This window comes from Phascolarctos cinereus, unplaced genomic scaffold (genome assembly GCF_003287225.1).
Source record: "Phascolarctos cinereus isolate Bilbo 61053 unplaced genomic scaffold, phaCin_HiC Scaffold_3;HRSCAF=262, whole genome shotgun sequence".
Lineage (NCBI taxonomy): Eukaryota > Metazoa > Chordata > Mammalia > Diprotodontia > Phascolarctidae > Phascolarctos > Phascolarctos cinereus.
In genome coordinates this window covers 224,849,792-224,877,153 of record NW_027555736.1, presented here as the reverse complement: position 1 = coordinate 224,877,153, position 27,362 = coordinate 224,849,792, and the positions used below count along the sequence as shown (strand labels likewise).

The 27,362-nt window shown below is 41.5% G+C and overlaps 1 protein-coding gene across 1 annotated transcript in view; it reads right to left on the bottom strand.

Annotated features, from left to right (window-relative positions):
* The window catches only part of ANGEL1 (angel homolog 1), a 98,474-nt gene extending 89,665 nt beyond the window's left edge, over positions 1-8,809 (bottom strand). The window contains exon 1 of the mRNA XM_020986213.2: positions 8,722-8,809. The gene's annotated coding sequence lies outside the window, so the exon portion shown is untranslated. The remainder of the gene's footprint in view (positions 1-8,721) is intronic.
* Between the last annotated feature and the right edge of the window lie 18,553 nt (positions 8,810-27,362).

Below are 27,362 nucleotides of genomic sequence, written 5' to 3'. Positions count from 1 at the left end.
AATAGTTGTCACCTCCCTACCATTCTCTACCATACATAACCTCTTTCCCCTAACCCCTGCTCTTTCCCTTCCTACATCCCCCTCTCCCTTCCTCCTTTCCACCTATGTCATAGATCGCTAATTTTCTTTCCCTATTTTCTCCCCCTTAGGTGTCAAGGAAGTTGCTGACTCCCAGGCTAGACACACAAGATTTTAAGGACCAAACCCTCAGGAGAAGGGAGGGCTCTCTCTTACTAGTTAAACAGACCTAGTTGCCATTAGTCTCCACCTTCCATAGACTATTGGCTGATGCCCTGACTGGCATGCCTACTACCCAGTGAGTGGGACATCAGTATTGCTTGCCTTTCTTTGATTCATAAAATGGATAAAGCTTTGGAAGGATCAGGCAGGTTGGATTTAAGAGAGCTTGGCAGCCTCCAGCTGGCCCTCTAAGTCACCCAATTCAACAAATTCTCTTTCATTTGTACCCTGACACCACAGAAGGAATGAAAGGGGGAAGGTTGTGTTCTCTTTGAGCCTCATCATCCTATTCATATTGTATGCCAACAATGAAAAAAAGCCAGAGATAATGCAGCTTGAACTCACTCCAGGCCAGTGCTGTATCCACCAAGCCCACCAGCTGTCTCTGTTTTTGTCCCCTTCTCTGCCATTTTCGACCTTGAGCAAGTTACTTAATATCTCTGTATGTCAGTTTCCTCATCTGTAAAGTGGAGTGGCCAGATTAGATAATCAATAAGGTCCCTTCTAAATATAAGTCCCATGACCTCTAGGAAGTGAGAAGTGACTACTTGCAAAGGCAGCTCATTCCACTCTGCTGTTGTTCAGTCATTTTCGGTTATATCAGACTCTTCATGACCCCTTTGGGGTTTGCTTGGCAAAGATACTGGAGTGGTTTATCGTTTCCTTTTCCAGCTCATTTTATAGATGAGGAAGCTGAGGCAAACGGGGTTAAATGACTTGCCCAGGATCACACAGCTCATGTCTGAATTTGGATTTAAACTCAGGTTCTCCTGACTCTAGGCCTAGTGTTCTACCCACTGAGCTAACTAGCTACCCTTCCATGTGAATTTAAGTTACAGCTGAGAGATTTATGTCAGTGGAGGGAATATCCATACCAGGAGTACTCTAAAGCAAGTTCTTAACTTGGGGTCAGGAAACGTTTTTTTAAAATGTATTTTGATAACCGTACTTCAATATATTTAATTTGCAGTCCTGTATATTTTTAAAGTGTATTTAAAGATATCACTCTGAGATGGCAGCCATAGGATGAAAACACCAGACCTCCGGAGTAGTCTGTGATATATAAAATGTCACGAATCCCTATTTTCTACAGATGAAATCATTGACTCAGACTTAAGGGGACAAAAAAATTTTGTTAGGAAGTATTTCTGTTCATCCAATGGAAATCTCTCTCTCTTAAACTTCTGCCCATTATTTCTAGTCAGTTTTTCCCTCTGGGGCCAAGCAGAACAGGTCTAGTCCCTTTTGTGCACAATGCTCCTTCAAACACTTGGAGAGCGCTCTCTGGTCTTTTCTTTTCTCATCCTAAACACCCCCAGTTTGTCACTACAACCATCCCAGTCAGCCCTCAACACCCCCACTGCTCACTGACTGCACTGCAAGAGGGTGGGTAGAGAGGAATCAAGGGGAATTTAACTATTCATGGTATTTACCAGGTAGTGAAGGGACAATGGCCCTTTGCTCTTTGTAGACCATGACAATGAGAGTTATTGCTAATTTTCTATTGCCATTCCACATCCTCTCCAAATATAATGATACCAAGGAGATAGTAATATGGTACAGAAGGAGAGAGGTAGGGAGAAAGGAAGGAAGGGGAGGGAGGAAGGTAGGAAAAATGAAGGAAGGAAAAGAGGGGAAGGGAAGGGAGAGAGAAAGGAAAGGAGATTCCAATATGCCAGGCACTGAGCTAAGTGCCTTACAAATATTATTTCATCTGATTCTCACACAACCCTGGGTGGTAAATGCTATTATTATCCCCATTTTACAGTTAAAGAAACTGAGGTATAAAGTACATTGACTCCAGAGTCAGAGCATCTGATTCAGATTTCCACTCTAAAGCCCATTACCTGTATGACCTTGGGCAAATCCTTTAACCTCCCTAGAGCTCAATTCCCTCATCGGTAAAATTAGAAGACTGAACCAGATGGCCTCTGAAGACCCTTTTGCTCCAGGTCCTATAAGTAGTTGTTGACTCCCCCTAGAGAGGAAAAAGGTCAGGCTATCCCACCACTGCAGTCCAGAAGAATTACCAAGATGTCCTTTGGGCGCAGAATCTAGGAGTGGAACTTTCAGAGATATACATCCCAGGATGGTGAGGATGGATGTGATTTTGAAAAATTAGATATCACGAAGGGGAGACGTGGGAGCTAGATGGAGGGGTATCTGAAAAACTGCCCTGCGCACCCCTTACTCTACTTGCTCCCACTACCCTTGCCTTAAAAACTTCCAAATGACATTGGATTTTTTAAACACCAGCTTTCTAGAGTAGCCGGAGCCAGAATCTATAGGAACCCTAATAGATTCATAGGATAAATAAGTATAAACCTGGTGCAGATTAGGCAAGGCCAGAGTCAGCCATGGGGAAAGGGGGGGAGGGGAGGGAAGCAAGAAGCCATCCATTTTCTTTCCTTGTCCTGCCCTCTACTTTTTAGGTGGTCTGATCCATAGGCATCCCACTCATTTTTCTAAGGAATGTCTTTATATGAACTGTTGCCCTCATCATTCCGGCCTCCTCAGAGAGCAGAACACCACAATCTTCCTTCATTGAATTCTAAACATTCTAAATGACTAAATGAGAATTCCTTTTGAGTTCTTCCCACCAATTCCCCTCAACACCTCCCCCCACCCCAGAGTCTCTCAGAGGAAAATTAAAAACAGTTCCATCACTTTCTTTAACTCCAGGCTTACTACTGTCTCAAAGATTTCTATTTGTATATCTTAAAATGTTCTCCCTAGTCATTCAAATTCTGCTAGGTACAAGAAGTTTGTCCAATATGGCTATTATCATACCAACCCTTTTTGTTCAGTTGTGTCTAACTCTTTTGTGACCCCATTTGAGGTTTTTTTTGTCAAAGATACTGGGGTAGTTTGCCATTTCCTTCTGACTTGTCCAGGGTCACACAGCTAGTATGTGTCTGAGGCTGGATTTGAACTCACAAATATGAATCTTCTTGACTCCAGAGCCAGCACTCTATCCACTGCAACACCTAGCTGCCCCTATACTAACTCTTACATCAGAAAAATCCAGCTTCATTGAGCATTCATTCAATCAACATTTCTTGGGAACTACTCTGTGGTTTTTCTGTCTTCTTATATTTTCTCTCTCTCTCATGGCATACCACACTGGCATACTTGCTGCTTACTCAATGTGATATTCTATCTTCCATCTCTGTACCTTTACACTGGGTGTCCCCCATGTCTGGAATGCTCTACCTCTTAGTTTCCCAGATTTCCTTCAAAACCCAGCTCTGAGCCCAACTTCTTTCTGCATTTTCTGCATCTTTCCTGGTGGTCCCTCCCTAACCCCCAATCTGCCAATACCTTTCCCTTTCAGATTATCTCCTGTTTACTCTGTATATAAAAGATGGCGCGTCAATTGCCTCTTAAAAGAAATGAAGGATTTTATGAGACAGAAATGGGTATGCATTCCAAGCATGGGGACAGCCAGTACAAAAACATGGAGGCAAGAGACAGAATACCATATGCGAAAAAGAAAACAGAAAATTTTGGCAGTCCCTTAGATTACAAGAAAAGAAGTAATGACCAACCAGGTTAGAAAGATAGATTGAAGACAGATTGAGTAATGGCTTTAAAAGCCAGGGGGAATGTATAATAATAGTTAATATTTAGCTGACATTTATATAGGACTTTGAAGTTTGCAAAACATTTTACATATTATTATTTCATTTGATAGTTTATATTTTATCCTAGAGGGGAAAAAAGGAACCACAGAGTTTGTTAAATAGAAGAATGATATGGTCAGATCGGAATCGGAATCGGAATCGGAATATACTAGAGTCAGGGTGCCCAATTCAGAAGCCACTACAATACTCTAGGTCTGAATTGAAGTGGTGGCTGTGTGAGCAGGGAGAAGGGGTCAGATGCATGAGATGTTGTAAAAGTAGGAACAGCAAGATTTTTCAACTAATCAGGTAAGTGTGGTCACAGAGGAGGAAAAGTTCAAGATGATGCTGAGGTAGAGATCCTGGGAGAGTCAAAATATGGTAGAACTCCATGCAGGTATAGGTAAATTCAGAAGAGGTTGTGTTTGGGGGGGAAAGATAATGAATTTTAAATAGATAGCACAATGGATCAAGTTTGGAGGAGTCGAGAAGACCTGAATTTCAATCCTGTCTCAGATCCTTGTGAGCTGTGTGATCCTGGGCAAATAACTTCACCTATCAAAACCTCAGTTTCTTTGTCTGTAAAATGGGGATAAGAATAGCGTTTTTTTTTTTCTTAAGAGAAAAACCCTAAGGGGTTGTTGTCAGGACCAAATACGATACTATACGTAAAGCACTTTGTAAACCTTAAAGTGGGCTGCTAGGCAGTAAAGTGGATAGATCATCAGGAAGACTCATTTTCCTGAGTTCAAATCTGGCCTCCGACACTTACTTGCCGAGCAAATGACTTAACCCTGTTTGCCTCAGTTTCCTCATCTGGAAAATGAGCTGGAGAAGGAAATGTCAAACAACTCTAGTATCTTTGCCAAGAAAACTCCAAATGGATTCAAGAAGAGTTAGACACAACTGAAATGGCAAAACTTACATAAACGTTAGCTACTATTATCTTGGACACATTGAATTTGCGATGTCTCCGGGAACATCTGATTGGAAATGCCCAACAGGCAGATGCTGATGCAGGACCAGAGCTCAGGAGAGAGCAGTGAATTGGATATGTAGTTGTCTGAATAAAGAGAGGTGGACCAATAAACCCATGGGAGTCAATGAGGTCACCAAAAGAGAGGGGAGAGAGAAAGGAGAAAGCCCCAGACAGAGCCTTCTGTTAACCCTCATGACTGAAGGGGTGACATGCCTGATGAGCCAGCAAATGAGGCTGAGAAGGGGTTGTCAGATTGGTAGGAAGAAAACCAGGAAACAGTATTGTCATGAAAACCCAGTTAGGAGAGGATATCCAGGTGGAAACAGTATTCAACAGTGTTCAATATAGCAGAGAAATAAAAAAGAATAAAGATGGAGAAAAGATCAGAATTGGCAGTTAAGAGTTCTTTGGTAGCTTTGGAAAGAGCAGCTACAATTAAGAGGTCAGATTGAAAGACATTGCAAAGGACTATGGAGGGAGAAGAGAGAAAGAGTTAACAGCTTTTTTGAGGAATGTGGCAGAAAAAGGGAGAAGAGATAAAGGATAATAGCATGCGGGGACAGTAGCATCTAGTTTAGACTCTATTTTTTTAAAATGAAAAGACAGGAGTGAAGTGAGCAGAACCAAGAGGACTTTGTACACAATAACAGCCACGTTATGCGATGACTAATATTGTTCAACTGAATCCTTCTCAGCATTACAAGGATCTAAGACATCTCCAGAGGCCTCGGGATGGAAAATGCTGTCCACATCCAAAGAAAGAACTATGAAAGTCAAATTGCTACCACTAATTTTTACCTTCTGTTGAGTATTGTTTCATCTTTCTGATGGTTTCTCCTATTGGTTTTAATTTTTACTTACAACTTCACTAATGTGAAAATATGTTTAATAGGAATGTAAATGTAAAGCCTATATCAGATTGTGTGCCATCTTGGGGAGGGTGGGGGGGAGGAAGGGGGAGAAAAATTTTCAACTCAAAAGCATATGGAAGTGATTGTTGATAAAACAAAATAAATTAGTAATTTTTTTAAAGTGAAAAAAAAAGAATGAAAAGAAGGGGCAGCTAGGTGGCGAGGTGGATAGAGCACCAGCCCTGGAGTCAGGAGGACCTGAGTTCAAATCTGGCCTCAGACACTTGACACTTACTAGCTGTGTGATCTTGGGCAAGTCACTTAACCCAACTGCCTAGCAAAAACAAAACAAGAATGAGAAAACTTGGAGGTATTTGAAGTAAAGAAGGAAGGAACCAGTGGATAAAGACAGATTAAAGATTGGAGGAGAGAATGATAAGAGGACAATATCCTGGAGAAGATGGGAAAGAATAGAATTAAGGGCACACAAAGAGGGGTCATGGTCACAGACTGTTATGATCACGTTATCATAGACTGGCAGAAAGGAGGAGAGGGAGGTCACCACCATTTTTCAAATCTCCCAGATTTGTAACCTCAGTACTATCCTCATCTCCTCATTCTCTCTGACCTCACACATCCAGTCTTGTCATTTCCACATCCATAATATCTCTTGCATCCAGCTCCTTCTAACTTCTCATAGAGATCTGGACTAAGATCATAAGACAATTAGGCAAATTCAGAACTGGTTGAATAACTGGACCCAAAGAGTAGTCCTTAACATATAGATGCCACACTGAGGAAAGTTGGGTCTTTCAGCAGCCTTCTTACCCTGGAAGATCTCTCTGCATTGGCAATCCCTTCCTCTAATTGGTTAGTTATTCCTGGAACCCAAGGCAACCAAAATCACTCTTTCATTCCTCTCCTGGCTCTGTTCCTGATATGTTTCCTCCCTCCTCCTTCAAGCACTTTGAGTTCCTTTTCATATGTTGCATTTCCCCACTGGGCAGCTAGGTGGCACAATGGATAGATCCCTGGGCTTGGAATCAGAAAGACCTCATGAGTTCAAATCCTGATCTTAGACACTTACTAGCTGTGTGACATTGAGCAAGTCACTTAACCCTGTTTACCTCAGTTTCCTCATCTGGAAAATGAGCTGGAGAAAGAAATGGCAAACCAGTCCAGGATCTTTGCCAAGAAAACACCAGAATGGGGGCACAAAGAGTTGGACGTGACTGAAACAACTGAACAGCAACCGATTGGCTCTACAGTGATTATGCTACTTCATCCTGTAGGTAAAAGGGAACCAGTGAAGTATTTTAGCAGCAAGGATTCCTGAAGAATCTAAAATAGCCAAGTAATAGATCATTTAAAACAAGCAAAAGAAAAAAAGAAAAAGAAAGAAATAAAAGCATCTGTTGTTAACCTTACCATTTCTGGTTATATCATTACTGCACCCAAAAATCTTAAGTAATGTTTAAACTCCTTTACTTGGCATTCAGCACCTTCTAAAACCTAGTGCCACACTACATTTCTGAACTTTTTTTACATTATTCCCATCCATGCCATTCTACATAACAACCACACTGGGCTACTTACCTTTGTCCCCCAAGCTATATGCATCCTGCCACTCATGTACCTTCTCATTCTTTACCTATTAAATTCCTACCCATTCTTTAAAGCCCAATTCAAGTGTCAACTCCTCCATGAAGCCTTCTTTAATCATACCCATACCTGTCAATGACAACTTTGCCCTTTCAACTTTGCAAATCACTTCTTTTGAATTTGAATTTTTGAAATCCCTTGAATTTAATCATAATAGCTAACATGTACATAGTACTAGCTAGGTGAGTGCCAAGCCTGGAGTCAGGAAGACCTGAGTTCAAATCCTGCCTCAGATACTAGCTGGGTGACCCTGGGCAACTCACTTAACCCTATTTATCTCAGTTTCCTCACCTGTAAAATGAGCTAGAGAAGGAAATGGCTAACCACTCTAGTATCTTTGCCAAGAAAACCCCAATAAGGTCATGAAAAGTTGGACATGACTGAGCAGCGACAAATATAGTACTTTAGTGTTTGCATAGCAATAAGAATGATAATAGCATTTACACAGTGCTTTAAGGTTTACAAAGTATTTTAGATTATTATTTATATATTATCTCTTTTTTTTCCTTATAGCAACCCTGTAAAGTAGCTACTATTATCCCCATTTTAGAGATGAAGAAACTGAGGCTGTGACTTTCCCAGGGTCACCCAGCTAATAAGGCCCTGAGGCAAGATTGGAACTCAGGTCTTCCTGAATCCACCTCTAATTCTCAATCCATTGCTGCACCTGGCTGTAACTCATTATCTTTCTCTCTCTCCAAACTCACTCTCTTCCAAACTTCCCTGTTTCAGTTGGGACCTGGCTCCACCAGGCTTCCAGATTCCAAGTCCCAGCATGAGGCTTCCCATCATCTGTTTCCTATCTTATTCACCTATTAGATCATAAATATCACAAAGGCAAGGACAGTGACTTATTCTAAACTCTCCTTCCAATATTCTGCACCCAGTAGGCACTAAACAAATGGACACATGAATGAATGAATTCTTCTCCGAATTTGTACTTTTCCCACCCATATCATAGTCTTTGATCCTTTCACTGTTTAATGCTCTCTCAGCCTCTTGCCCAAATCAAGCACGACCCACACATAGACACCTTCATGGTGAGAGTCAACTCCTAACACTTTGTAAATCTGCTCTAATTGCACAAGAACACACAGACACACATAAACACACATGCAGGAGTGCACACACCCCCACGCACGCACATACGTGCCTATGGCTCTCAATCTGATTATTGGTTTACTTCTGTCTCTCACCCACATCATTCCCCAGGCTCTGACAACCTGTCACTCCCAAGCAGTGACTAGTACAAAGGTGTTAGAAAAGACTGACTTCTCTAGAGTCCTAAGAGACTGGAGCTTCCAGTCATTTCGTAGTCTAATCTCTTTCTCAGTCTGTTTGGTAGTGAATTCAATTTGAAACATACCCAGGGTGTGGTATTGTCTCTTTCTTGCTGGCACCAGCTTGGGGGAGGGAAATCTGCCACTCCAAAGTCCAGATTCAGTGTTTCTGTTCCTTTAACACTCAGCTTTGGAAAAGAAAAAGGGAGGAAGCATATGAGAAAAAGGTACCAGTTGCCATGGAGACAGCATCTCTGGTATTGGTGCATCCAGTAGGTGGTGGTCACTTATTAGCTGTGGGGCAGACTATATTCCCGCGAAGATGTTGGCACTAGCTTTGGGACGAGACAACTGTGATTCTCCTGCCACCTCCCCCAACCTAGAGGCTTCCTGTTGGACTCTAGGAGACCCACAAGGCCCTGAAGAATAGCACGCAATGCAATGAACAGATACCAATTCAGTCTTAGAGGGAATAAGAAAGAGGGGCCCAGGAATGTAAGCCCATAGCAACAGAGGAAAAGAAGAATCACTTGAAATCAGTCCAGAAACTAGGGGTATAAAAATTATGTCATAGTTCAGACAGAAATCTGGTTTTATGGCCTGGTCTTCTTCTATCCTAGAGTCACTTAACTGCCATCTGCCTCAGTTTCTTCATCTGTAAAATGGAGTGATAATAGCACCTAACTCCCAGGGTTGTTGAGAGGATAAAATGATATATTTGTAAAGTGCTTTTGCAAACCTTAGAGTGTTATTTAAATGTTAGCTGTTGTTATTATTCCCTAGTCATGCTCCCACCTCCTTCTGGATGCTTCCTTAATCCTCCTGCTCTTCTAATCGCTTTCCCCCAATATTTGGATTTTTTCCTGCAAGCTTTCAGATTTGAAACTTGTAGTTTTCTAGCTGATGGGCACCTCCCTGCCAAGAGAGTTCCACCAGAAGGTTGGAAACCAGTCAGACATGCAAGTAGGATCCCTCCAATCCCTATAAAACACCTAAGCAGCTCTGATTTGGGAGCTGCTATGATGAGTTCCCACTCCAAGATGAGTGAGTTGTCTTGAGGCAGCAGGGACTCAAGAATCCTAGACCACTGTATTCTACCAAGACCTGAAAACTGTCAGGCTGGAGGTTTTCAGACATCATCGTTAGATATGAATCCCTTCCCTGACTCTTCCCTCTCCTAGGAGTGGTAGTACTGTCCCCAGTGTGTCAGAGTCAATATCCTCCAGCTCTGGAGTCTTATCTCTATTTTGGGAGTGGTAGTCCTGTCCTTTATATGTCCAGACTTGATTGTCTCCTACTTTGGAGGTGTCAGTCATGGCCGCAGTATGAGGGCTTCATTGGGCTGCCCTAGTACCCCTTCCATGGTTCTCCCTATCTCTCATTTCCTTGGTTGTCTCCAATTAAACTGTGCAGTCTTCCTTTCTAGACCTTTCACTCAATACTCCAAATTTAAAAAAAAATACTATTGCTTTCAAATTCATCTAAGACTTCAAAGTCTCTGAGCAATGGACTCTGGCAGGTAGACATATAGAAAACTGGAGTATTAAAAGGAAAGGCCCAAAAGGTTATCTGAGGGTATACCAAAGCTCTCTTTAACCAAACCTCCCATACCTCTCCCTTCCTATAAGTTCACAGAAACAGAACCTTGATGTTCAGATATGCTAAGAACATCCATTCAGATAGGAGACAGCTCCTGGATCGGAACCCATTCCTTCCCTCTCTGCTCCTTTGGTGCCATAAGTGAGTGTGGAGGAATTGGATCTCACCCATCACCATGGAATTCCATGGTTCTGTAATTATTTTCTGGGGAAAATACAGCAGAAAGAGTCTGAGGCCAAGAAATCAAGATGGCACTATCAGGACGAAGGAAATGACTTAGGAATTCTCTTTGAAAACTCTTCCTACAGGTCCCGTACTCCTCAGGGTGGGCAAAGCTGCCAAAGCAAAAACTAATCCTCAGTTCTATAAGTCCTACCACTGAAAGGGCTTAGTAGGACTTAGCACGATGTGCGTCAATGTGGCATAGTAAAAAAGAATATTAATTGATGCCAAATTCAAAGGATGTTGATTCAAATCCTGTGTTTATTTTTCATTTCATTTTTTAAAATTTATTTTATACATGATCTTGGGCTTGACCACACTTTCTTCATCTATAAAGTGAGAAGGTTAGACTGAGATTTCTAAGATTTTTCTAGTTCTTCATCCTATAAACCCACTCATTCTACAGATTAAAAAGTGAGGACAAGAGCATTAAGTGATTTTTTTCTGAGGTCACACAGGTTGTATTGTGACTGGAATCTGAAGTCAAATCCAGTATTCTTGTCACTACACCATAGTATGTCCTTTGATTTTCCCCAGGATCACTTTTGATTAAAATGCTGAAGTAGTGGTTCCCCAGTGTCTGTGATCAGGACTCATTAACAAAATTCCGCATTCATTCTCCCCTTCCCAGGCCCTCATTTATTTTGAATAATAAATGTTGCCTTCCCTCTTGCCCCAAAGCCAAGCTGTCCTTACCTGTCCAGTTCCTCCTGTCCTCTGTCATCTTTCCCTTTTTTTCCCTGCAAAGAGATGCCAAGTGCCGTTTAGAATCTCTCCTCTCAAGTTCCTGCAGCAATATCTGAATCTAGGGGCCATATAGTGACCCCAAAGTGAGCTCACCTTTTACTCTTTTCAAGGAATGTCAGATGTAGAGGTAAGGTGTGTGTTGCCCATATATATCTACATGGGATGTCTAAACATATAAACAGGTGGCCTGAGGGGTTGGCATAGATCGATATTTAGGGAATCGTGCACAACCCTTTCCAAGAAAGACTATCATTCCTGCCTTAAGGGGAGTAAAAGGGACCATGAGGCTGATTCTCCTCTGAGAAAGATACTTCCCATACCAGAAATATATTCATCTGCTCCTCTAAAAATTGCTGGTCTGAAGGCACAATTTTAGTTTCAAGATACTTTTCTGGCCATTGTACCTTAAAGAGAGAGAGTATCCCAAATTTATACCCACTGGCTTGGCTCTTTCCCACCAAATGTGAGTTATACAAAAGCTCTTCACAAATAGTGAATAGTGAGTTAACCCATTTATCAAAGCAGATAAACAGAAATTGAAGAAATGCTACAGATTAGAATATACCAGAAAATATATGAGTGAATGAGAAAAAGGAGCTCTCCCTCGACCAAGAGAGGCTCCAGTCTCACCAAAGGAGAAATTCCCAAGGTCTCTAGGGAGGCAGGCTGGAAACCAGGGACATGTTAAGGCATCAACATCCCCTACATGTTTGCCACTTCCAAAGACTTTTTTTTTCCTTTTTTCCTCACTGGAGCCAGTCCTGAAGAAAATCTGGAACCATGTGTGTCCTCTCAAAAGAAGAATGAAGAAGAATGTCTCTCTTCTCCAGAGCTCTCCCACCAACTCCACCCTCACACACACTTGATGCATTGAGTCATCCTTCTTATTCTCAACGTCAATTAAGAAAGACTTATGCAAAATATTCCAGGCTTCAAAGCCAGATTACATAGATGGTTTTATTTATCTTGGTGGGGAGGGAAGGAAGAAATCTCATCTGAGTTCATGTAACAAGTTGTGGGCTAGTTAATAGGATACACTGAAGTAATGGGCAACTCCCAAGGACAAGGCTTAAAACTGGGTCCAAGGCCGATCGCAAGAGCCTTGCAAAGAAAGCAATAGGATACTTTGTCTCTGTGTGTCTCCGGGCCTACACTTCTCAACCCATGAAAAAATCAAGTAGACTTTTTCATAATATTTGCTCTTGCTAATTTCACCCCCACACTAAGCATTGTACTAACCCACAGAGAGTAGATCAGAATGATGTGGAGGAAAAAGGAATGGAGGAGGAGTCAAAGGACTGGACTACCACGCACTACCTGTGTGAATTTTAGCAAGTAACTTCTCTGAGCCTGTTTCTTTATCAATACAATCAGTTAATAATTATTCCAGCAAGTTGGTCAAGTACCCAGGAGGATATGAGTTCAAATCTTCCCCTCTTACACATCCTGGCTATATGACTCTGGGAAAAGTCCTCTTAATGGCCAAGGTAACTCTAATATTACAAACTGCAGAGAAGGTATTGACCTAAATTAGTAGTGTTTCCTTACCTAGGAGTTCCCTAGGCCAACAGAATCACAGATTTAGTGTCTCTCAACTACCATCTGCCTTGCAGAGTTCACATGAAGATCAAGTAAGATAGTGAATATAAAGTGGTCTATTGACTGAAAAGCACTATATAAATGAGTGCCCAATGAAAAGTCAGACAGTCAACAAGCATCTATTAAGCACTTATGTACCACACGAGGGGGGGGAGAGAGAGAGAGAGGAAAAGGGAAGGGAAGAGAAGAAAGAAAGAAAGAAAGAAAGAAAGAAAGAAAGAAAGAAAGGAAGAAAGAAAGAAAGAAAGAAAGGAAAGGAAGGAAGGAAGGAAGGAAGGAAGGAAGGAAGGAAGGAAGGAAGGAAGGAAGGAAGGAAGAAAGAAAAAAGAAAAAAAGAAAGAAGAAAAAGAAAGAGAAGGAAAGAAAGAAGGAAAGAGAAAGAAAGAAAGAAGGGAAGGAGGAAAGAATAAAGGAAGGAAGGAGGGAAAGAAGGAAGGAGAGAGAAAAAGAAAGGAAAGAGAGAGAGGGAAGGAAAGGAGGAAAGAAGGAAGGGAAGAAAGAAGGGTCACTGAAGCATCTTTTTTTTTAATGGAGAGAAAAGAACAGAAGGCAGGCCAGGAAGAAGGCCAGACAAGCAAGATAGATACTACAGGTGGATCGTATTACATACTCAAAAAGAAGAGCAAGTTATACCTAATAGAGACCTGCAATTTCATATACAGTTCTCTATGTTTCATATGTTGCAATGGCTCAAATAATTTCTCATCAGGGGGCCAGCCAATGGGTGATGTACCTCTCTATTATTAGCCAAGTTGGTCCCTGGAAAATGGACTCCATCTGTTACTGGAGTCACACTGTAAGCTAGTACAGCAAGTTTACCAGAATAGGCCAGATTTTGTCTTCCACTGGTATAGCCTTCCAGAACCCAGGGTTGCCTCCATAGCATCCATGATGAGGCATTGGATGAGAACCTTGGAGAGGACTTTTATGGTCCAGCCTTCCCCAGAAAACAAAGGATCAGCTTTTCAACTAACATTTTACCAGTGTTACTGTAGTACAAGGGGGCACAGAACACTACTGCTTTCAAAAAACTAAAGATGATCATGGCACAGAGGACAAGGGAGACACATATAATGACTGTGATCAGGTTGTGACAGAAGTCCAGTGAGGAACTCATAAGAGAGACAGACAGACAGACAGACACAGAGAGAGAGAGAGAGAGAGAGAGAGAGAGAGAGAGAGAGAGAGAAGTAGGTAGGTAGAGTACTTATTAAGCTCTACTTAGTATCTAAATGGTTCAATCATTTTTCAGTCATTCATCTCTGACTTTTTGTGACCCCATTTTGGTTTTTCTTGGCAAAGACACTGAGTGGTTTACCATTTCCTTTTCTAGCTAATTTTACAGATGTAGAAACTGAGGCAAACAGGTTTAAGTGACTTGCCTTGTGTCACAGAACTAGTAAGTGTCTGAGGCCAGATTTGAATTCAGGTCTTCCTGACTCCACACCCAGTGCTGTATCCACTGCACCACCTAGCTGCCCCCATTACATACCAGGCTCTATACTAAGTACTGGGGACACATACATAAGCAAGCAAAATAGCCCTTGTCCTTAAGAAGATAACATTCTAATGATGAGGAGGAAAAGGGAAAGCAGGGGAAAGGGAAAGGGGGAAGGAGTGGCATTTTTTGGATCATGGAGATTCAGGCCTTGGTAAGATAAAGAAAAACTGACCTATCAGAGACATTGGATCCAGGAGCAAAGTTCAAGTCATCACTGGAGAAGAGATGAAGATGAATTCAGGTGGCCTGAAAGACGGTGGCTACAGGCCTCACTCGTGCTAGGACTGACATCACTCCAGGCCACATCGGAGGCATTCCATATTAATGAGTCTCCCCGGGGCTGGTGGAGAGGAGGCATTCGCCCTCCTCCTCTAGCACTCCACCTCCATTCCTTTTCCCCCATGCTGCCCTGTTGTGGGGACAGGTACCAGAGCTCAGTGCTGGGTCTGCTCTCTGCAGCAAAGTGGTTTGCCAGCATCTTTCCTCCTGCCTCACTCTCTTCCACCCAGCCCCTGGCTTATGTCCCCATGACATCAACCCCTTGTGATAACTTTGGCTTCTCTTTGGTGCTGGGTGAGCTTCTGATGATCAGGGGGTTCGGTCTGCAAATGTACAGGGGACACAAGACAGGATGGCAATAGCACGAACCGCTAAGTAAGAGAGTAGGGACCCTGTGACACCCAGCCTAGCTAGTTTGAAAACTGCTGCTTTTGCTGCTTGAAGCCCAGACTAAGAACACAAACCCCCAAAGAGTTGGACAAGAGACTATGAATCAAAAACACAAGAGCTGGGAGGAATCTCAGGGCTTAGTTAGTCTTGAATCTTTCACTTCATAAATGAAGGAACTAATGCCCAGAGAGGTTAAGACTTGCCCAAAGTCTCACAGACAGGAAATAACAGAGCTAAGATTAGAGCAGCTTCATCAACTCCAGTTTCAGACTTCTGAAAAGGCAAAGGCCATACTATCCCACACAATCTGCACTTTTAACCACGTGGGATAGGAGTTTAGTAGGAACGTAGATTTAGACCAGGGCAGCTAGGTGCTTCAGCGGAGAGAGCGCTGGGCCTCTCCAGAGTCAGGAGGACCTGAGTTCAAATCTGACCTCAGACAGTTACTAGCTGTGTGACCCTGGGCAAATCACTTTACCCTTTTTGCCTCAGTTTCCTCATCTAGAAAATGAGCTGGAGAAGGAAGTGGCAAACCACTCTAGTATTGTTGCCAAGAAAATCCCAAATGGGGTCACAGAGTGTCAGACACGACTGAACAACAACAGATTTAAACCTGGTTCAGCCTCCTTATTTTGCAGATGAGGAAACCGAGGACAAGAAAGAATTGACTTGCCCAAGGTCATAGATGTTGAACTAACTAGAGTCCTTAGCACCAAACTCAAGTGCTTTTTCCACTATACTTCATCACTTGATACCCATTAATCAAATCAAGTCAATAAACATTTAAGCACCTACTATGTGTCAGGCACTGTGCTAAGCACTGGGGATACAAATAAAACAAACAAACAAACCAAAAAACCTGCTCTCAAGGAGCTCACAATCTAGTTGGGGAGACAACATGCAAACAGCTATGTGCAAACAAAATATACACAGGATAAATTGGAGATAATCACTACAGGGAAGGCACTAAGATAAAGGAGGACTGGAAAAGCCTTCTTGCATTATCTATGGGAATTCTCTCCCCAAGCTTTGGGAATGTTAAGGTATCACTGGAGGCTGGAGCTGGTCAAGACCCTAGAGATCATCTAATCTAACCTTTCATTTTACAGTTGGGGAAACTGAAGCCCAGAAATGTTCATTGACTAGCCCAGCATCACACAGGTCACTTCATTGTGATCCAGTGCTTGGCACAGAGTAAGTGCTCATTCATCACTATGTTATGTGCTAGGAAAGATCCAATCATAAGAGCATAGATTTGGAGCAGGAAGGAAATCTTGAAGATCATTAACCCCAACCCCCCTCATTTTGTAGGAGACAGAAGTTAAGTGACTTTCCCAGGGCCACACAGCTAGTAGCTGAGGGAGGATTTGAACCCGGCTCTTCTTGACTAGGAGTCTAGCACTCTACTATACCATGTTACCTCTTTCATTCCTTCACAAAACATATTATCTAGTAGAGATAGTACAGGCCATTTCCGAGTTAAGTCCTAGCCATGCTGATGCAATGAATATACATGACTCTCTTCAGGAATCTGGTTCCATTGGTATGGGCACTCCTACCAATACAGATCATAATCTTACTATACCTTAGTAGAGAGTCTGAATGAGTTTCCATGACAGAAAATAGAACCTGGGGATGAGTTTCTCTGAATTTAGCTACTCAATAGAACTGCTGAGGCAGCTAGGTGGTACAAAGGAGAGAAAACTTGGCCTAGAGTTAGGAAGTCCTGAGTTCAAATATGGCCTCATATACTTATTAGCTGTGTGATCCTGGGAAAGCCATTTAACCTCTGTCTGCCTCAGTTTTCTAATCTGTAGGTGGGAATAATAGCACCTATTTCCCAGGGCTGTTGTGAAGACAAAATGAGGTCTGGGGAAGCTATTTCTCAAATTAAAGAATTCCAGAGTTCAATTTTTCAGGTACAATGAGGAAATTTCTTTGACTTGACTATGCATATTTATTACATGGGTTTTCTTTTCTTTTTTTATTTAAATGTAGGGAGAGAGGAAAATGGGAAGAAGAGTTTTTTCAATAGGGCTGCCAAAAAGTCATTGATAGACTTTTTCTTATTTTTGGTAAACAGTGTTTTATTTTTCCAATTACATATAAAGATAGTTTCCAGCATTCATTTTTTTAATAAGATTTAGAGTTCCAAATCTTTCTCCCTCCCTCCCTCCCTCCCTTCCTCCTTTCCTGCCTTCCCAATATGGCAAGCAATCTGATATAGGTTATACATGTGCAATTATGTTGAACATATTTCCACATTAGTCATGCTGTAAAAGAAGAAACAGAACAAAAGGGGGGGAAAATGCAAAAAACAAAAACAAAAAAAAAGTGAAAATAGTATGTTTCAATCTGCACTCAGACTCCATAGTTCTTTCCTTGGATAAGAATAGCATTTTCCATTGTGAGTCTTTTGGAATTGTCTTGGATCATTGCATTGCTGAAAAGAGCTAAGTCATTCATAGCTGATCATCATGCAATGTTGCTGTTACTGCGAACAATATTCTCCTGATTCTGCTCACTTCACTTTGCATCAGTTCATGTAATTCTTTCCACTTTTTCTGAAATCCACTTGCTCCTCATTTCTTATGCCACAATAGTGTTCCATTACATTCACATACCACAACTTGCTCAGCCATTCCCCAATTAATGGGCATCCCCTCAATTTCCAATTCTTGGCCACCACAAAAAGGGCTGCTATGAATATTTTTATACATACAAGTCTTTTTCCTTTTTGTACAATCTCTTTGGGATACAGACCTAGTAGTGGTATTGCTGAGTCAAAGAATATGTACAGTTTGGTTGCCCTTTGGGCATACTTCCAAATTGATCTCCAGAATGCTTACATCAGGGGGCAGCTAGGTGGTGCAGTAGATAGAGCACTGGCCCTGAAGTCAGGAGGATCTGAGTTCAAATCCAGCCTCAGACTCATAACACTTACTAGCTGTGTGACCCTGGGCAAGTCACTTAACCCCACTGCCTAGCCAAAAAAAAAAAAAAAAAGAATGCTTAGATCAGTTCACAACTCCACCAACAATGTGTTGTGTCCTAATTTTCCCACATCCTCTCCAATATTTATTGTTTTCCTCTTCTGTCACATTAGCCAATTTGATAGGTATGAGGTGGTACCCCAGAGTTGTTTTAATTTGCATTTCTCTACTCAATAGAAATTTAGAGCATTTTTATATGATTATAGAGAGCTTTAATTTCTTCATTTGAAAATTGCCTATTCATGTCCTTTGATCACTTATCAATTGAAGGAATGACTTGTATTCTTATAAATTTGACTCAGTTCTCCATATATTTGAGAAATGAGGCCTTTATCAGAAACACTGGCTGTAAAAAAATGTTTCCTTTCTGCTTTCCTTCTAATATTGGTTGCACTGGTTTTGTTTGTGGGAAAACTTGTTTCTTTTTTATATATATTTTATTAATTTATTTTGATTTATCAACAATCACTTCCACATGCTTTTGAGTTGAAAATTTTTCTCCCCCTTCCTCCCCCCACCCTCCCCAAGACAGTGCACAATCTGACATAGGCTTTACATTTACATACCCATTAAACATATTTTCACATTAGTGAAGTTGTAAGTAAAAATTAAAACCAATAGGAGGAACCATCAGAAAGATGAAACAAAACTCAACAGAAGGTAAAAATAAGTGATAGCGATTCGACTTCCATAGTTCTTTCTTTGGATGTGGACAGCATTTTCCATCCCGAGCCCTCTGGAGATGTCTTAGATCCTTGTAATGCTGAGAAGGGTTCAGTATAACAATCTTAGTCATTGCATAACGTGGCTGTTATTGTGTACAAAGTCCTCTTGGTTCTGCTCACTTCACTCAGCATCAGACCATATAAGTCTTTCCAGGTTTTTCTGAAGTCAGCCCGTTCATCATTTCTTATAGCACAATAGTATTCCATTACATTCATATACCACAACTTTGTGCAAAACCTTTTTAATTTAATGTAACCAAAATTATCCATTTTGCATTTCATAATGTTCTCTATCTCTTGTTGGTCATAGATTCTTGCCTTCTCCATAGATCTGACAGGTAAACTATTCTTTGCTCTCCTAATTTGCTTATGGTTTCGTCCTTTACGTCTAAATCATGTACTCATTTTGACCTTATCTTGGTATACAGTGTGAGACACTGGTCTATGCCTAGTTTCTGCCATACTGTTTTCCAGTTTTCCCAGCAGTTTTTGTTAAATAGTGAGCTCTTATACCAAAAGCTGGAGTTTTTGGTTTTATCAAACAGTAGATTGCCATAGTCATTGACTACTGTGTCTTATGCACCAAACCTATTCCACTGATCCATCACTTTATTTCTTAGCCAGTACCAAATAGTTTTGGCCAATTGTATTTTTAGGGACTTGTTTTCTTCAGTGCACTTTTTTTCCAGTTGGCCAATTGTATTTTTTAAGGATTTGTTTTCTATAGTTAATTTTTGTCCTTCCTTTTCCAAGCTATTGACTCTCTCTTGCATACCTCTCATTTCTTTTCCCATTTTTTCTTTTACCTCTCTCATTTGACTTTTAAAATCCTTCTTGAGCTCTTCTAAGGCTTTTGGGGCTTCAGACCAGTTCATATTCCCTTCTGAGATTCCAGATGTGGGTTTGTTGACAGTGTTATCCCCTTCAGAATTTCTAAAAGCCTTGATCTTCACTCTTCCCATAATAAGAATATATCATACATTTCTTTTTGCTCATGGTGTTTGGTTATTTCCTGGCCTTTAAAGAAATTGAGCTCTCCTGCTGGGGAGCTGTTGGGAGCCTAGGGCCTGGTCACTGGCTTTGTGTTCTGGGGTCTCCAATGCTGGCAGTTGGAGGCTGTAGGGTTCTGGCAGCTTACCTGGTGTTAGGCTGGAATCAGCAACACTGGAACTCTAGGGGTAGGATTGGGTAATGTGGCTCCTGGAGATTTCTTGCTCACCCTGGCCTTTCCTTCTTTTCACTTTCTTTGGCTCCTTTTGCTCTCTTCAGTTCCTTTCAGATGGATGTTGCAGGATCTTTATCGGCCTGGGGCCCCTTGGAGTGCTGCTTCCCTTAGTTTTGCACTGGAAGACCCAGTTGCTGTAGAATGCTGAGGCTCCTGGTGGTTTTCCAGGCTGGTTTCCACTGGTTTCCCGGCCCTCACTGAGGCACTTGGGCGTCCAGGTGCTGGTGTTTGCCTGCTCTACCACCTGGGTTTCAGGATCTCCTCCTGGTATGCTGAGGTAGGGCTTTCCGCTAGCTTGCTGGGATGCTCCAGTTCTGTACTGCTCCCTTTCCCGCAGGGCAAGAGGGGCCTTTCCTGTTAATCCCTCAAGCTACCTGGCCTGCTGGACTGCTGCACCCCATCTTTCTTCTGGTTCAGCTGTTCCAGGGTTTTTCCTGAGGTGATGTTTTCTGGGCTTTCAGAGGTTAATAAGGGAGGGTAAGAACAACTTCTTGCTCTGCCAGCACCAAACAGCTGTGATAATTGCCACTTTATAATATAGTTTTAGATCTGGTAAAGTTAGCCACCTTCCTTTGCTTTTTTTTTTAATCAATTCTCTTGATAGTCTTGATCTTTTGTTCTTCCAGATGAATACACTTTTTCCAAATGCTTAAAAGAGAACCAGAAGGAAACACAGACAAGCAGGACAGCTTTGAAAGTTACATGGTGAATTTCCTGTATATTGATGTAGCCTAGAAGAATTCTAGTCTTACTCTTCCTAATTCACACTTACACTGGCAAGTCAGGTCCCCAAAGTAACTACTCCTTTTCCCCTCAGGGTTCTAAGGGTAGACCTGAAAGGCTGGGTGTATCTTTCCTTGTTTTGATATTTCTTATTACTTCATGAAATCATTGGCTTCTACTTGGCCCATTCAAATTTTCAGAGAGTTTGTTGCTTGGGCAAGGTTTTGTACCTCTTATGCCAAGCTGTTAATTCCCTTTCCAATTCTTTCTTTCATAGTTCTTCATTCTTTTCCATTTTTTTCCTCAAGTACTCTCACTCCATTTATAAAAACATTTTTAACTCTTTTTTTTTTAAACTCTTGCTTCATTCATATCTTCCAAAAATTCTAGTTGAGTTTGTGCCCAAGCTGTGTTTTCCTCTGAAGCAATGCTTGTATATGTTTTGGAGTCTTCTGAGTCCCTGCCACCATAATAGCTCATTATGGTGGGATTCTTCATTGATTTACTCATTCTTCCAGACCACTTTCTAACTTTGGGCTTGATATCAAGGCTGGGCTCTGCCACACTTTTGGAGGAAATGTCTGGGCTGGCCCTGTTGTTGCCCTTTTGGGGTATTCAGTGTTGTGTTATTCCAGGATCCCAAGGACAGGCTGGGGACCTGAAAGCTTTAAGTATTCCAAATGGGGTCTGATAAAAGTGAAAGTCTGACTACTGTCCCCCTAGTCTGAGCTCTGCAATTTCTTGACCTGGGTTTGCGTCTGTGCTAACATAAAATGCTTCTGTATTCCACCCCTGTGAGCTAACTGATTCAAAATGGCAGAATTTTAGGTTCCCCTTTGGCTTTGGTTATTCTTCTGCAGCCTAGGCTAGAGGCTTGAAGTGAAACTCTGCTCTAAGCTTGAGGTCTGAGCTCTATCTTTGCTGCTGCTGCTACTGGCTTCCAAACCTTCTTCTTTCTCCATATGCAGCCCAGGGCCTCCCTCCCTGGGAAATGCCATCCCATAGCAAGAGCAGATCCCCTTTTCATTCTACCCTTCACCAGCAACCCAGGATTGAGTAGTGGGCAACAAAGCTGTAGTTGGCACCTGTCCCCATGGCAATGCCCTGTTGTAGGTCTGGTACCTCCTTTAGTGTTGGTGCACAGCCTCTCCATGGGTGCTGCAGTGCTCCTGCGTCTGTGCTTCTGCCCTGACCCTGTCCCCTATGTCAACAGACCTCTCTGTCTGTCTCCCTATGCTGAGTTGAGCCAGAAAAAGGACTCACTGTAACTTTTTTTGGATTTCTCCATCAGGATTCTGTCTGATGCATTTTATAGATCTGTTTGGAGGAATCGTGGGCTGGAGCTCAGCTTCATTGCTTCTTTCTATTCTGCCATGTTGGCTCTGTTTCCCCTTTCTAATGTTGCTCTACTGGTTGCTTTCCAGCTCTTCCAATATCCCTCGCTGGGGATTAAAGCCCCAATGTCATTTTGACCAGTTGAATGCTCATCAATATCAATTAAACAGTTAACATCAACTAGCTTTCACAAAAGAATATTTACTAAGAACATATAGCAAGAACTGAAGTATATTAACTTCTTACCTAGAAGTCCACTTTTCTTTCACACTTCTGTCTCCAGAGAGTACCTCATTCTTAAAGGAGAAGTATTTCCCCAACCAAGTTCACTTCTGGGTGTGGCATAGCCACAATAGATGAGTCCCCCTATTGCTTGAAGAACAAGGTAAATTGACTATCCAACTGATTCTCTGCTGTGCTGGGTCAAGCAGCTTTCTCCTCAGGGCTCGTTCCTCCCTAGGCTTGGCTACTGCTACACCACTGCTATGAACCCCAATTGCTGGGCCTCTGGCAGTTCTTCCAGCCTTCCAAAGCTCCCAAAGTTATAATCTGGTCTGTTCTCTCTTGGGCATTCATTCATCCAAGATCAGAGAAGAATAAATGCAATAGAGAGAAGTCACACTGACGTTCCATATTTGCAACCACGTGATGGCCAGGTGAAATTGAGGGCCCAAATCTCCTTTTTAACCTAGAAGTCTATAGCAATTCTCACCTCCCTCATCACCAGGGAAACGCAAGAGATATCACCCGGCAGACAACTAAAAGGCTTTCCGTTACCATAGTAAATTGACAAGAAATACAAGTTACCTACTCATGCTCTGAAACAGGGAGGGAAAGGGTCTCTCCTTCATGAATCTCCAGAAGCAGTTTTACCAATAGGTTGATACCAGGTGTTTGCTGGTAAATGTTTAACGATTAACCGTCTTGGGGTGGGGGTGGAGGAACGCATATAGGCAAAACATACTTTTAAATTTAATCGACATTAGTAACGTGTTCATCACTTTTTAAAGTCTCAACAATCAATTAAACAATAAATCAAGCCTCAGTTTGTAGTGTTTGCTGAGTTTTGAGATGTAATTGCACATATTGAAAACGTATTTTTATAGATATTTTATTTTATCCAATTACATGTAAAAACATTTTTTTAAAAATGTTTAGTTCCAAAGTTTCTCCCTCCCTCACCTCCCCCCTCCCTGAGACAGTAAGCAATTCGATGTAGTTTACGTGTGTTCAATCATACAAAACGTATTTCCATAGCAGTCATGTTGTGAAAGAAGTTGCAGGCCAAAAGGAAAAAAAAAACATGAAAAAAAGAAAGTGAAATATAGTATGCTTTGATCTGCATTCAGAGTCCATCAGTTCCTTCTCCAGATATGGATAGCGTTTTCCATCATGAGTCTTTTGGAACTGTCTTGGATCATTGTATTGTTGAGAATAGCTAAGTGATTCCGAGTTGATCATTGCAGAATATTGCTGTTACTGTCACACTGAAAATTTAACTGAGAATTGATACGAGATGGCTTCAGCACACATCTGGTTGATACCAAGCAGAAAATATTGTATGTATTCTAAGAACTGGGCCTTCATTGGCCACTATTCCCCCATCACCATTATCCTTAGAGGGAAAAGCAACCTATGTGTAGTAGAGATTCATGGTTTCATGTACAATCCTCCTTTTCTGTTCTACTTTGTATGTAGAAATGCTTATGGTATTTGGGGTGTATTTTTAATTCAGATTTTTTTCAAAAGGATGAGTGTTCAGGCATCAGCCTCCTACAGAGAGAAGACTTCCTCAGAAATTTGCTTCTTGGAAAAGAAGGCAGCTGGAAAACTAAAGCCATGTCATGAGATCTGAACTCTGCCAACCCCCAAATCCCACCCACCCACATTTGCTACTGCTCTGACTTATGCAGGCAGTGCAGGTTCAAAGTGAATGCAGAATACCTTTCAGCAGGCCCAAAGTGTGGCACAGAGAGCACTGGGCCTGAAGTAAGGAAGATCTGAGTTCAAATGTAGCCTCAGACGCTTACTAGCTATGCAGCAAGTCATTAAATCTCTATCTGTCTGTTTCCTTAGCTGTAAAAATGGGGGTTAGGGATAGATCCAAAATAGGGCCTTTAAGGATCCTCCATAGTTCTATGACTTTGTTATATACATTTAGGGAAAACTTTGATGTAAAGTATATCTAAGCTTCATTTTAGAGATTTTCCTGGTGGGAGAAATAGGAAAAGAAAGAGGGAAACTAATCCTTTAGGGTCAACTCTCAGGATCAAATCTAGTCCATATGGGTCTAGAATCCCTGGGTTGGAGAGACCAGGTGAGGCCACATGTGACATCTCTAAGGTCCTTGAAGGCAGAATTCAGGATTTATTTTTCTTTGCATTCCCAACACCTAACCCAGTACCTAAAAGAATATTTTAATAGGAAATATTTAAGTGGGAAGAATAGGCAAGAATCCTTTCTTATAGCCAAGGCTCCCTGGATAAAGGATCTCTCACAAGAACTCCCAGTGGCTCTGTGGGCCTTTTTCTCCTCGGGTCAGGATGCTGGTAGCCTCTTCCCAGTCTGCTCTGCGAACTGTGGGTCCTGGCAACCACAATGATTCCAGGCACACTCAGCAGTTGCCATGGTATCTTGATCGGTCACCCATGCGTCATAGCAAAGGTTTCTGGTGGACCTGCCTTCCCCCTCCCCAAGTGGTTGCCATGGTTTCTGGCCAACCTACTGTCATCATCACTTCCCAGTAGATGGAGGATTTCCCTGTGATTTGACTTTGAGCCCACCCCTAGAGTCAGGAAAGACTCTGAATGACAGGGGCCAAAGCGTAGTATAATGCCTTACACATAGCAGATGCAACGTATTGAATGAATGGTGAAAGGATGAATGACTCCAGTGAGATGAAGATGGCAGCTCTTCTCAGCAAGGCACACTTTAACCAGTCCTTTCTCTTTCTTCAACTGAAAACATCAAACCACGAAAACCCACAGAGCACTGCTAGAAGAAGAAAAGTGTTGGGTGGGGGACAGGAAATGAAAAAGAAATGATCCTATTCAGGAGTGTAATAGTTAAAAAAACAAAACACACTGCCTGAAATGTGACATAATTAGCAACCTATGTCCACATACTGTACAAGACAAAATACGGTCAATTTTTTTTAAAAAATTGTTATAGATATATTTTGGTTTTATATCACCTTTGTTTCCAAATATATTCCTCCTCACTTTCCTCTCCTACTCAGCAAGCCATCCCTTACAATAAAGATTTTAAAAGAAAGGAGGGGAAAAGCAATTCAACAAAACCGACAAACACATCATCTGACAATTTATGCAACATTCTACTCCTGGTTCCCCACCTCTGCAAAGAAGAGACAGGAGAGAGGTAGATTTTCTCATCTCTTTTCCAGGGCTAAACTTGCCCATTATAATTACACACCATTCAGTTCTGCTATTTTATTCTTTCCATTTGCATTGTTATAGTAACTGAGTATAGTGTTTCCCTGGTTCTACTTGCTTCATTCTGCATCAGTTCACATGCTATCTCACAACACAAAGTTAAAGCATCAAATTAGGGCAATTAGCAAAGTGCCAAGAACATAGTGAATGTACACCCTTTGCTTCTCTCTCTAGAATCGAGTAAGCCCAGAATGCTGAAGCTGTGAGGGACCTCAGAGATTATAGGCTTTATGGCTGAAAGGGGCCTTGGAGAACATCCGGTCCAACCTCATCATTTTAAAGATGAGGAAACTGAGGTTCAGAGAAGGCAGAGCAATTTGTCTGAGCTCACATGGGTACTAAGAAACAGAGCTAGGCAACTGGGGAATGGCTGAACAAATTGTGGTATAAGAATGTAATGGAATACTATTAAGCTATAAGAAATGTTGAGCAGGCTGATTTAGGAAAAACCTGGAAAAACTTATATGAATGGATACAAAGTGGAGTAAGCAAAACCACAAAAACATTGTTCCCAGTATGAGCAATGCTGTATGATGATCAATTATGAATGGCTTAGCTATTCTCAGCAATGCAATAATCCAAGACAATTCCAAAGGACTCATGATGAAAAATGCTATTCATGAGTGGAGAATGAATGATCAAGTCTGAATGTAGAGTGAAGCATACTATTTTCATTTTTTCATTTTTTTTCCTTTTGATCTATTTCTTCTTTCACAACATGACTAACACAGAAATATGGTTTACGTGATTGCACATATATAACCTATATCAAATTGCTTACTGTAGGTAGGAAGAGAAAAAATTTGGAACTCAATTTTTTTTAAATGAATGTTTAAAATTATCTTTACATTTAATTAGAAAAATATTATTAAAATTTTTTAAAGAAAAAAAGAAAAAAAAAACAGAGCCAGGATTCAAATGCAAGTTTTCTGGGCCTGGAATCAGACCTGAGTTCAAATTCAGCCTCATACACTTACTAGCTGTTTGATTCTAGGCAAGTCTCTGTTTGCCTTCTCTCTTCAACTGTAAAATAGGATAATATGAGAGCCTACCTCACAGGGTTGTTATGAGGATAAAATGGGATAATATTTGTAATTTTTTTAAAAACACTTAGCATAGTGTCTGGCACATATGTGTAAACACATATTTCAGTTCCCTTTACTTTTCTGACTCCAACTCCAAGGCTCTTTGCATCCCATCCACACATTGGGTCCAACTTCCCAGTTTACAGATTTAATGCCTACTTAAGCTCGTCTTTTCTTTAGCCTTTTCCTCTTTTCCCAGCCTGGAAGACAACAAAAGAATGGGGAATATTTGTGACTTGTAAAGCCTCAAGGAATTCATGGAAAGATCAAAGATTATGCAATGTCAAGCTATGTTGGGGAATTTAAAAAGACAGTGGATTGTATACAGGAGAACCTGAGAGTGAAGCCATCCAGGAAGCCAGCTTGAAATAGGTAGAGGAATTGCTACCTACATTCGGTTTTGAGGCCCTGGGGGTGGTAGGGGGTTGGGTGAGGAGCTCTTGGTGAAGTAGGAATCACCTGAGAGACATTCTTCCTCCTCCCCCTGGGATTTTTAGGGATAGAGGACATTTATTTAAACAAGGTACTGACCAGGAAACAACTGCAGGAGTAGGGAGTAATGCGGTTACCATTCACCACATGGGAAAACTATTCCTTTTCTCTCTTTATGACTTTAATGCGAGGGGGAGGATGGGGGTGGGGGGGAAGGGGTGGAGAAGAGAAGGAGTTCCTGTTAACTCTCCTCTGCAAATAATTTCTGGGCATGAACAATCTGTTGAAGAAAGTAAAGACCTCAGAACTTAACCAGAAAGACTGCAACCACTTTAAAGTTGAGAGTCCGGACCTCACTAGAAGAAGTGAGTTTCCATCCACTAGAGAAGTTTTGCTATGTTATCTCTGTTTCTAGGCAGT